Raw genomic sequence first — 12527 nt, forward strand, 5'->3', positions numbered from 1 at the left:
GTGAAGCCAGAAGTTTATTTTGAAAAGACTGGATGGAAATTGACACGTTGCTGGACATTCGTAGGAAAACCGTAGGAAATCTTTTCGTAAGATATCATACGAATCGTTGTATGAGTATACGTTGCATCATGACAATCTGTTGCTGCTTCCCACTTGTCTGTATCATGAAATAAGTGACACTGACAAATGATGTCATCTTGCTTATAGGGGACCTGTTTTGTCTTAAAGTCTGTAGGACTGAAATGTTCACACCAACCCTGCAGAATGTATTTCATTTGTTTTCCCCCAACAATATCTGCTACTAAAGCATATTTCAGTTTTTAATGATAGTGTTTAGGCACAAGAACATCATACTCTCTGGATTGAAAAAAACAAACATTGCCAGTAAATGTAATCCAGGTGTGGCAGAGCAAATTATAGTATATAAACTTACTTTATAGGAGACGGGGCTGCTCCTGGATGTGAATGGGGGAGATGGAGCTGATACACAAAAATTGCTTTTTTATCTCATAGAAGGTCAAAGAATTGTGATCCAGCAGATCCACCTTTGACCTCACAAAATCATTGTTATTGTCAAGACTGTCTGGTCTTGTGTGCCATCAGTAAAGTTGCTGCAACATGTGTTGATTGATGACCGTGGACTCTATTTTAGAGTCTTATTTGTAGCTTTGGGAGTGAGTTGTTAATGTACACACATCTAGACTAAACACATACAGTAAGAAAAGGGGCACAAATACTCAAACTTTGGGAGCTGCAGCCTTCATACAAGCATGACGGCGTGCTTAGTCACAGACCTGCAGGCTATAGTCTGGGGGGGGGGAGACTCTGTGTTTTGTTTCAATCATCAAAGCTATTGGGTTTAGGGTCTCCTCTCTGTGCCTATCACTCAGCAACACTCATGGCCACTCGGACCCTGAAATTTTACTCCGGGCTGCTGAGAGGAGCGGGCGGTGGGGCTGAAGAAACGTCTCCTTGGCCTTGCTCTGCACTGCCGGGGGTCACTCTGCCATTCTTCTGTTACACAAAAGACTTCTTCAAGTGCCTGTCTGACAATGGCCTTTAGATCACTGGAGCGTAATGATTGCTGGTTAACGTGAATGCACTCCGTATTAATTGAGCCAGAATTAATATGAAGTTTTTAGTGTTTTTTATGAGTTGGCAAGGAAACTTGTTAATGGCGTCGCGTTACCATGACTAAATGTTCATGTTTTCTTTTTTTGCATAGCAGACATTATTGTGGTGGCCTCATTCTGAGCCCGTTAATGAGCGCAACCTCTCACTTTCAACCCGAAGATCTAACATAATGTCACTCGCAAGCGCCTCATAATGAAAGCGCACAAACCACATGTCCACAATAGCAGTGAAGCATGATTTCACAAGACATGCCTCTCAGTTAGCACAAAGGAATGTCAGATGTGCTGACACAAAAGATCTCCCTTCTCTCTCCCCCTCTTGATTTACATAAAGCATAATAATGCACCGAGGGAGATGAGACTTTCAAGAATTTGCACACCACATTAAAACACACTCAGGGATTCTTATTAGGTCAGAATGAAAAACATTATCAAATAAAAATAATTAGAACAAGATTTGGAGTCTATGGTTTCCAGACTGTTTTTGTTTAGCCGTCATCATAAACAGAGTTAGCTGTGTCTGTCAGTGAATTAAGAAAACACTGGGCCCCTTCTGCTGCGCCGACCTCGATTCACAGATCCTGTGAGACTTGCCAGCGGTTCGCTCTCTTTCAGCACAAGTCGACTCAGCCAGTGACAGACAGACACCCTCATGTCAAAACACTGTCTGCTGCTGCCAACCTATAGGCCGCCCCAGACAGCATGCAGCGAAGCACAGTCACCCTCAACATCACTAACATATTTATGTATACAGTATGTTTGTGTGTATGACAACATATGCAATATATTAAAAAAGAAATATGTTGTAAGACAAGAAAGCAGCCAAGCCTAGTCAACAGTCATTTATGCACACTGTTAAATGGTTTGTGGAGCTCCTCCATGCACTGTTTTCTCTCAGCCTTTATCTTTTAGCTCCTCTTTCCAAAACTACTTTCACTTAAAAGTTTAATCTGTGCATTTTAAAACTTTGAGTAATTTCATTAACATATGCGGCTTTCTCACGTTTTACTCATCAACATTTCAATATGATTTTTCTCCACGTCCCGTGTGCTGCTAATTGGAGCACTTTGCTCGGGTGTTTTGGACCATTTAGTGTGGAGTAACCACGAGAGGACAGAACCAGGCCGAGATGCCAGTTTGCTGCAAACTGACACCTCTTCAAAGGGCCGCGAGTCTGCCAAGCATGCAGAGGTATCCTCTTTCTGACCCGAGTTCAAAAGGCAAGACTCGCTCTCACACTTAAAGCTGATTGGATGTTTAGCTTGACAGCGCTATAAAGGAAGAAATAGCAACATGTTTTAGACTTTTAGACATGCTCAAGTCTCTTTTAATTCAAGATTAATTAATAGAGCAGGATACTGGAATAAATGTGTACTCTTCAACTGTTTCTTTGTACCTGTGTACTCTGAAAGCAGCCAAACAAATGCAACCCATTTTCTGGGTGTCTATTTTATTCCCATTTCAACCACAGGAATGCTCTGAGGTATAGGAAGAAGGAAATTATGAGCCTGAACATTCCCATTTCTCACTTTTCATGGTGCCTTGGATGCAGCACTGTTGTGCACAGAATTTCCCTGCCTTCACATGGTGTAGGAAAAATTATGTAGCCAACATGTTCAACGGCAGAAACATGGAGAATTTGCTTGAGGATAAAGGAATTGGCAATTTTCTATCTTTAACAGTGCAGCCCGTTCGTACGAAAAGGTGTATGAATGCCACAATAATGCGCAAGGCATTTAGCGTGCAATAAGAACGCCTTTCTTGCTTTTGGCGTGTCGCCATGTACTCTGTATTGACTGCAGCGTTATGCCCAGCAGAGCTAATGACGTAGAATAAAAAGTGAGAAAGACCGCTTATGGCGGAAGGGAAGAGGTGGATGGGCCCAACAAACACTTTTAACCACAAGGCCGGTGTTTTGTTTTGTAAGTTACATTAGTGACGTTGTTTATGACATGTTTTCCGTACTGATGTTGTTTCCGTACATATTTTACGTACAAACGACACGCAAAAAGCTTAAAATGCGTACTCATGAATTGTAATCTTTGCAATATTGTGGTATTTACACGTCTTCCTGTTAGACCGGGTTGAGTAGTGAGAGTTGAACTCATTTCCAGGTTAGCTAAAAAAGAATTAAAGAAGAAATATGTAGAAGAACTATGAAGAAGAACTGGGAACGAGATAGTAGTGTGCCAGTATTTTTTCATTCTTTTGAACCGATTATTTTTACCCAGAACCTGCGAAAAAATCATGGAGGTGCGTGCGTCCTCTAATGATTAGCTAAAAAGGTGAAAACTATGTATACCAACTTTGACCGCATGCCTTTTGAATTGAACGGGTGTATGATTAATTAACTATAACCTTGGACTCAATTTGCTCAGCCAATAAGATTAACAAGAACAAGACAGCAACCGCAATAGTCTAACCAGAGAGTTATTTTCTCTTACACCAACAAAACAAGCAGCCTGCAGAGTACAACCCAATGAGCCAAACTGATAATTTGAAGTATTACACATTGCAGTACAGTATATTGTCTGTATGACACCCACGCATGCATTGCCTGCATACTATTTGTCATCATGCTGTGTGGAAAATATTGCTCCCACTGACAGTTTTATGATTACTTCACACAGCATTTTGAGAGTCATGGCCAAGAAAAAAAAGAGATGGCAATAAAACTCTCCTGTTGTCTATTAAGTTATAGTGAAATCTAACCATACTGAGGTTTACCATTGATCGTGTGTCACGGCTCCTATTCTACAGACTGAACAGAAGCATGACATTTTCTTTGTCTTCACAAACTTTTTGAAAAATGTCAAATTTTTCTATAATACAGGATATGGTAACGACATAAAAGGTCTAAGTCTGTCAGCTCAAGTAAAAAAAAAATCAACAGTCAGATGTTAGTGTTGCAGCTTTCATAACTTGGCCGAGGCTGCACATTATTCAGTTGCAAGTTTGTTTAATGTCATTGCCTGTCTGCAAACACAGTTTAAAATCAAATGAATGTGTTTCCTTATTGGCCTGTTTTTCATGTTTTGTCGTCAGACGTACATTAAAACTAAATTATAATTGAATTAACTGGTAGGTAAGGTAAGTGTGCTTTCACTTCAGTGGAGGAACACAAAACACATACATACTGAGCTGGAGGTTAGATCCAACAAAGCATTAGTTAATCCAGTTTAAAGCAGTTATAATCAATATTTTTATATTAACAATGAATCCCATGACTACTTGTATATGAAAGGTGTCGCTCAGGGTGACGAACCCACACCATACCAAGTTATTACTGTGGGTGATGATTTCTCATATTCCCAAGTTGACAAAAAAATCAGTTATTATAGCTCACGACAGGCCGTGCTATGTTGTGATAATATCACAGCTAAGGGGCGTTGTTCGGCCTGACGCGGCATGATACTGAAAGTGCAAAGGTTAGATGCGTCATAGCAGTGGTATGTGGACATTTTGTCACAGCTATGAACCAATCGGGTTGCTTGATTTGAGCTACCCGTTTTCATAAATTGTATTGTATGAAGCTAGTGCTAACAGTCGATTAGCTGGAAAAAGACTGGAAACGGGGAAACCTGGCTCTGTCAGTAGTAAAGTCAGCCTACCATCTCTAAAGCTCATTAATTAACACTTTACATCTCATTTGTTTAATCTGTTTTAGCGTATGTATAAGACGCACAGGGCTTTCAAGTAACTACAATATAAACACACCTGTGTCAATATTAAACGCTCAGAGAAGCGCTCCGGGAGTGTGACGACGTAGTTTAAAGAGCGAAAAAACACAGGGAGGGTTTGTGGCTCCAACAAAAACAAAAACACCGCTGTTTGTGTCACCTGTTCACAATGTTAAGTTTCATTTTCGCTTCACAAACGCTGTAATTTTAAGCCAAACCATGTTGTTTTTTCCTAAACCTAACTAAGCGGTTTTGTTGGTTAAACCTAAGCAAATGTTTTTGTTTGAATCCACAATGTTAAGCACGTGTTTACTGCGACCGAAAAGTGACACCGAGGGGTCTGACAAAGCGTCAGTATGTGACGAGTTGGGATGAGAACGCGTTGTCTGTACAAAAATATAAAAATGTAAAAAAGACAGTTTGACAGGCAGATTTTTTTCATCTTTGGACAGAGCCAGGCTGTTTTCAGCCTGCTTTATGCTAAGCTAAGCTAATTGCCTGTTGACTGTAGCTTCATATTTAGTGTACAGACATGAGAGTGGTATCAATCTTCTCGTCTAACTCCCGCCAAGAAAGAGAATAAACGTATCTCCCAAAATATCAAACTATTTCTTTAAAGTTGTAACGGATGAGTGTTTCAGTATAGAAAAATTCGGACAAAGGAAACCGAGGATCCAACACATACACAGCTCTGTTCTACCATTAGACCTTTTAAACTAGCAGCACATTCACAATGGGAATGAAAGTAGGCTCATTAGTTTAACATTAACAGGTAGTTGTCATGCTCCAGTGAAGTGGACCCGTCCAATATTCAGCTTTGCCATGAGTCTTGTAAGTGAGCTGTTCCCACATCTTTCCCTGTTCTTTGTGACTGCTCCACTTCTCCTGCAGCGCCGTCAGACACACGTCTATAAACAAACTGAATATTGTCCTTCCCTTGTTAGTTGACACTGTATAATCTAATTGTCAGTATATTGACTCAGTAACTGTTAGCGTTGGGTCTGAGCCAAGTACTAAATATGACAAGAAATGAGTTTATTGTTGTATAAAAGCAGAGCACACTTGAACTATATTGTAATTAATTACTGTGAGGAAAAGCGCAAAGTAAACATTCTGACAGGCTCCTTCTATTGAATTCAAATCTCATATTGGTCATATTTCTACTTCCTAACACCGCATATTACTTTTTAATGTCATACATCCAGTTTCCTGAAATAACATTGTGGCTTTCAATCTGCAAACGTACAAAAACAACATCAATTCAAACCACCTCACTCAAGAGTGAACAGATTGAACATGAAAACATATATCAGCTCGTGAATGCCTGTTCTATCTCAAGACTCATTCCTGGTGTGTGATCACACTTTCTGTACGTACGTGTGTGTGTGTGTGTGTGTGTGTGTGTGTGTGTGTGTGTGTGTGTGTGTGTGTGTGTGTGTGTGTGTGTGTGTATGTGGGAGAGCCGGTGGATTTTGTTTACTTTAGAGGAAAGTGAAATGCCGAGGTCGCCTATATTAAAACTGACAGGCCCATTTGGAAGCAATCATCAAATGTGTCATGGAAAAACCGCTACGTCATGGTGCGAGGGACGTCAAGACATTGCCAGCATCAATATTTTTCCTTCAAGGCTGGCAATGGATGTCGTTTTGACTGGGCTCATGTACATCAAGTTCCTCTCGGCGAGCCTGCAGGTCATTTTTTTTCAATAAGAGGATTAATTGTCTCTCTTTCTTTTCTCTCTCAGACATGATCCAAAATGTAACGTGATCGACAAAGAGGGACAAAAGAGAGGAAGAGTTTTATCAGCGTCACCTCCTCCAGATAGGAAGTTCAGGTAATTAGCCGCACTCACCTCAAGCGAGGGCCAATATCCTGTTTGAAGAGAGCACTGTTCTGACTCACTGATCCTCAGGGCAACACACACAAGCCCTCCGAACTCTGGGAGACCACCTTGGATGGTGTGATGGGCCAAGGATCTAATCTTCCTGCCTGAATAGTTTGCATCCTCCCATCTGAGACTTTGTCACATTGATCAATGATTTAAGCCGTAAACATTCCTCGGCTAGCTTGTTCACGAACCTTTTCCACAAAATCGAATCAAACACACTTTGACTTTACGCACACAAATCACTTCATCACATGATTACAAGGGTCAGCTCAGCAGTATGAGACCTGGTATTGTTAGCCAGGTAGAAACGCTATGCTGGTGAGTAGTAGGCTACTAGCGTAAGCAGAGATAATCTGATTTGTCTCACTGACTGCAGCCCTCTGGCCTCTTCTCCCCTCAGAGGATCAAACACCTCCCTGGCCATTAAGGACACACACAGACTGATGATCCATTCAGAGGTTCTTTACGCAGCGTGCTGATCCAGTCTCTTGTGACGCTGTTGATGTGCACGCTCGAAAAAGTAAATCCATGACTTATTAATCAGGGAAAATATCCACGCTGACGTACTTATATACATGGCCTTAAATACAGATCAATAAGATCACTTCCTGAAGAGATTTCACGATCAGCAGATGGATTTATTAGTAGTTTTCGCTTTTGAAATCATGCTAAAATCCCATATCTGCTGGTGGCTGGTTTGCTTGCTGTTACACCAGAAACGAACCGCACCAGAGTTCACTTGGAAGCTGACCAAGACCCGGAATTTCAGGTGGACCAGAGTTTGGTTGTTTGATCCGCACCAGAGTTCGAATGAGCTTTCACACCAGCCCAAACAAGCCGTAATAACCGGGCAAATGGACCTGGGATTGTTTTAACCAAACAAAACGGGTTATGTGTGAAAGCAACCTTAGTGACCTGTTTTGCTATAGCAACGGGAGTGAATGCAGAGAGAAAAAACATATAACTGTAATCTGCTCGCAGGAGCAATTGATGATGATTTTCTCCATTAGTTGGTCATACATGTATATCACGGTTAGTTAGCAATACAACCCAAATTTCTACCAAAGGTCAGTATCACTTTAACTGTGATTAGAGGTTACTGGCGACCCAGAACTTTATCCAGCGTTATCTCTGTCAATTTTACTGCTAATGAAAAGATGGAACGCTGAAGATCTTGCCGTTCTAAAGGTGTATTGGTTGTCATTCTATCATGAAGGCAAAGGGGTGACCCTGAATTGACTATGCTCCTTTTATTTGTTTTTTGAATTTTTCTCAGGTTAAACATTTTTTAAAAAGCACCCTTAGAAAATAAAGAGGGAAAAAACAGGTTTATGATCATCAAATCATCAATCACCAATAAAATCATCATCATCATATAAACCTACGTCTGTGCCAAATGTGTTGCTTTTATCGCAAAATTCACAATTGTTATGCTTAAATGCCCTGCTAGTAGTTCTCCAGTGCCACTGACATGCATAATACCACTTTGGGAAGAAGAAAAATGAAAGAAAGACAACTAGAATAAACATGACATAAATGAGTCACCCACAGCATCACCACAGCAATTAAGCACAGTTTGAACCAATGAAAATCAAAACCCAACCTAACCTTCTATAATCCAATTTTTACTTAACGTAGCAGCTGGACTCCCTGCGCACTAACCGCATTGAGGTACTTACCACAAACACACTCAGACATCAAAATACCATCACCTCACAGAACGGGCTCTCGGATAAATGTTGAAAGTAACAAAGCGGCCACCTTTAACAGTGGAAAATAATATTTATCTGAGCGCCGATTGCTGATACCATCTGTGACACGTTCTGTAAAAGCAGCTCCCATAAACACACCATGTAAACACTGTGATACTTTTAAATGGCCCGACACTGAAATACAGAGAGATCCTCCCCGTCTGTCCTCCTCAGATGTGCTTCTTCACCTCGCACATTTTTCACTCACACGCAGACGGACTGACTTTACTGTGTAAATTCACTCTAATTCTTTATGCTCGCACATCTCTGGCTTTCCCACCATGACACTTGGACTATATATCATCGTAGAATTTAGCTGTTGATCGTCATAACACCACCACAACACCAGATAGATGAGACGAACATTATTAGACCATGTCGTGCGTTCGCTGTAAACCTCAAGTGATAGTGTTTATCTCATTCACTTTGGTATAGAGAGTGGGGAGGATGGCGTTTTCACTGGAAATGGCTCCTTCTCCAACATAGAAAATTCCAGACTGACTTCCAAACTAGTTGTGATGTGTGACAGATCGGCTGACGCAGAAAAGTAAATTAGCCTTTTCTCTGTCACACGGTGCTTTCTTGTTTCTCACTGTTGACTGTCCACAATAGAAGTCCTTGTTGATGCAACATAGCGAATATAAGAATACAAGAGGGAATACTCTGTTCTCTGTCTCTGGGATCCCAGGCAATAATGTGATTAAAATAAATGAGATAAGATTTAAATAGAAGGCCGGTGGTTGTAAATCTTTTTAGGAGAGAGTGCACCACAGATTTTAGTAAAGGTAGGGGGGAAGGGAACGCACACTAAGCACCTAATCCACCACATTCTTGTTAGGGGTCCGAGTCTGAATTCAGGCAGGCTTCAATGCCATGCACTGCGATAGGAGGGGTTGCAAAAGGCTGAGGTAATTGGATTGGAATACGGCATTGAGTGTCAGACAACAAAAGATATCCATCTCTCTCATGGCCGTTCAGCTCTTTTGTTGCCGGCTGGAATTTATTTGGTCATTCACTCTACTCTTCCAAGCCCGGTGAGGACAGAAGAACAGGGGCAGGCCACCAGGACCGGCTCAGTCTGGTGGTCTCGTATGCGAGCCAGTGGAGTCACAGCGCCTGTGCAGCCGCTGTTCGAGGATGTGTGAACACCACGGATCCCCCAAAGCCCAGGGGTCATTTGTGTGATCATTACCATAATCACATTAAGGCTGCAGGAGATTAGCACCATGGCCTCAGAGGAGAAACCCTGTCTGTGCTCCATGACGACTACAGACCATGCTTACAGGGAACAGTGAACATGCTGCTTGGATACCTAGAAGCTGTGTGATAGACGGGCAAAGAGGCAGTTAAGTGGAAGAGCTGGATAAAGCAAGGAGGCATCCTTCCTTGGCTTGTCCTTTGTGCAAAATGTAGTTTTGCCAAAAACAGAGACACAATTAACTTTTTAAAAGTGTGTACGCACATTTTGTACGTATTGTATAAATATAAATGCAGGAAAATACTTTTTTGGTTAATATTGTGGTACTGAAACTCATGGTCAGGTCAGACATTTTCTCACAGAAAAACAGGCTATCAACATGTATCCTTCTTGCGGACCAATTGGGGCTGTCAAAGTTAACGCGATAATGCATTATAACAAATTAATTTTAACGCAACTTCCGTACCCAAGGAATCCATTGGTATGTCATACTAGCTTGTTGCGAAGGAGGCTAAATAATGCATGACAATCATGCGATTTATAGCTTTTAAATATTTTAATTGATTGACAGCCCTATGACCAATAGATTAATTCAACAAGATGTCAAATGGTAATTTTTCTTTCGCTTACATTCATCATCATCCCAACATGAGCATCATCCCGTCACATCCCCCCCCCCTCAATCCATCTGCAATCTCTAGACTCAATTTTGGCTTTTGGCATCAAGGGGGAAAAAAAGCTCCCAAGGGTTAAAAACTTCTCCAATTAACCCTAATTACCCGGAGAGAGCATTTCAATGAGGCCTGTAACCTGAGATGTCTATCAGTTCAGCGACTGAGGCAGGCGGAGAGGAAGCCGTACCTTTCATCTTGAAGTTCAGCCACAGGAAACGTGACATTTGAATATTGACAGCAGTGATTTAAGAGCTTACAAGCTTTCCTCTTTGAATATAAATACATTTTACCACAATAATACTACACCTACTACTACTATTAAACAAGGTGTTTCAAGACATACACTTAAGGACATCTGGGGCTCTCCCTGCAGAAGCTATGCTTCACATCTTTGTGTCACTGAGGCATCTAAACTAAAGATAAGATAAGCTTTGCTGCCATGGTGAAAACAATGAACTAGACCTTGGTAACTTGCACGGTTTCTAACAAAAAAAGTAAATAAATGCCATACCTTTGTGCTTATCAGGTCCAATTGCATACAGGAGAGATGTGTGACACCGTCATAAACAGCTATAAAGTGTGATGGTGAAACATTACATAGTTACTGATTGATGCAGTCTTCTCTCTCTGCAATGCCACAGCTCCCAACTGTGTTTCCTTGATTGTGACCCATTGCATGACCTGCGTAATTGGTCCACAGAAATCACTAACCACAGGGGCAGAGGGGGTTCCCATCCTCTCATATGGATGTTTGTGTGTGTGTGACTATGTGTGTGTGTAGTCACTGATCCAGTTCACAGATTACCTTCTTGCAGAGGTACACCCGGCCGCAATTGCCCTTTGACACCAAAAGGATACCGGGGAAATAATATATTTCAGCAGTCTGTTAGTCTGTTTCTCTCAGTTTAAGCTGAGTTTAAGCTATAAATCTGGTCATTAGGGGTTATTATCCATCCTGGCGTTATGTTTGGCCATAAACTACTGGGTTGATTGTTTGAAACAGCCTCAGAAAAGTCATTTCAAATGTGTGGCATTCCTCAGGCAGGCATAAAACGTGCAGGTCTGCCACTCTGGGGCACTGTTGTGTGCACTCCTGATAACATCATGTTGACATTCAGAGTTTATTTATGTTCCAAAAATGACAGTAATTTGTTGTTGAAACTGAAAAATATGCTGAAAATGTGCATTTTTCTACTATGGAATAAAATGTTCTTTATCCAGGGCTCGCATTACATGAGGAAAGATGTCTAACATGCCATGCGCTTAGCAAAATGCCCTTGACTCAGCCACTGGCCTTGATGCTCATTTTTGCAGTCCACATGATTTAGCGTGTTACCTCATGGCACAGAATAAAACCAGCTAAACTCAGTCTACCTACCTTTTAAACCTGCAGTAGGCAAAATGTTTTTGGCATCAATGGGTAAAAATTCCATAATAACCTTTCAGCATATTGTAATTCAAGTGTTCTGAGAGAAAACTAGACTTCGGCACTTCCTCATGGCTCTGTTTTCAGGCTTTAAAACTTTGATCAAACGGTCAAACTAGGCAGCGCTGATCAAATATGAATCAATATTCTGTTACTGTAATGCCTATTTCTCACCTCAGATCAGCGCTGCCTAGTTTGACCGTTTGATCGGAGTTTGCGAGTGATTGATAGCTGCTCAGAGATGGCAAGGCTCCAGCTCAACTCTGATTGGTTGTTTTCCTCTGGTCTGTGAAATCTTGCACCGCTGGACACAGAGGCACATCATTTTTTTCAGATTATTTTTTTAATATATACATACATTTGCATAAAGCAAGTATATTTGTCCATTCCCATGTTGATAAGAGTATTAAAAACTTGACAAATCTCACTTTAAGGTACATTTTGAGCAGATAAAAAAATATGCGATTAATTTGCGATTATTCAAGGACAATCATGCAATTAATCTCGATTAAATATTTTAATCGATTGACAGCCCTACAAAAATATATTTTTAAAATTATATTTGCTCCTTTAATTTTTACCCACTGCAATAATAGCATAAACTGTGGTGAGTATAGTATGCAGGATGTAGGTAAGGTAAATTGATGCTTTTCTAAAAATTAATTATGTTTAAGTTTGTGGTTGTAATGACTTGTGATTATCAATATAGCTGCAGGACATCGCCAGTGTTATTTTTCCACCACATCACTAAGGTTCAATCTGTGAGTGTATGATTAT

The 12527-nt window shown here is 40.9% G+C and overlaps 1 long non-coding RNA gene across 10 annotated transcripts in view; it reads left to right on the forward strand.

Moving 5' to 3' along the window:
• LOC141774164 (uncharacterized) overlaps nt 1–12275 on the forward strand; it is a 188862-nt gene extending 176587 nt beyond the window's left edge. For 7 of the 10 annotated variants that reach the window (XR_012595247.1, XR_012595246.1, XR_012595238.1 and 4 more), the window contains 2 exons: nt 6558–6647; nt 7102–12275. This is a non-coding gene — a long non-coding RNA (uncharacterized LOC141774164). The remainder of the gene's footprint in view (nt 1–6557; nt 6648–7101) is intronic. The other 3 variants (XR_012595242.1, XR_012595243.1, XR_012595245.1) reach the window with 1 other exon arrangement.
• The last annotated feature ends 252 nt before the right edge of the window (nt 12276–12527 follow it).

The sequence above is a fragment of the Sebastes fasciatus genome, chromosome 9 (assembly GCF_043250625.1).
Source record: "Sebastes fasciatus isolate fSebFas1 chromosome 9, fSebFas1.pri, whole genome shotgun sequence".
In the NCBI taxonomy this organism is placed as follows: Eukaryota; Metazoa; Chordata; class Actinopteri; order Perciformes; family Sebastidae; genus Sebastes; species Sebastes fasciatus.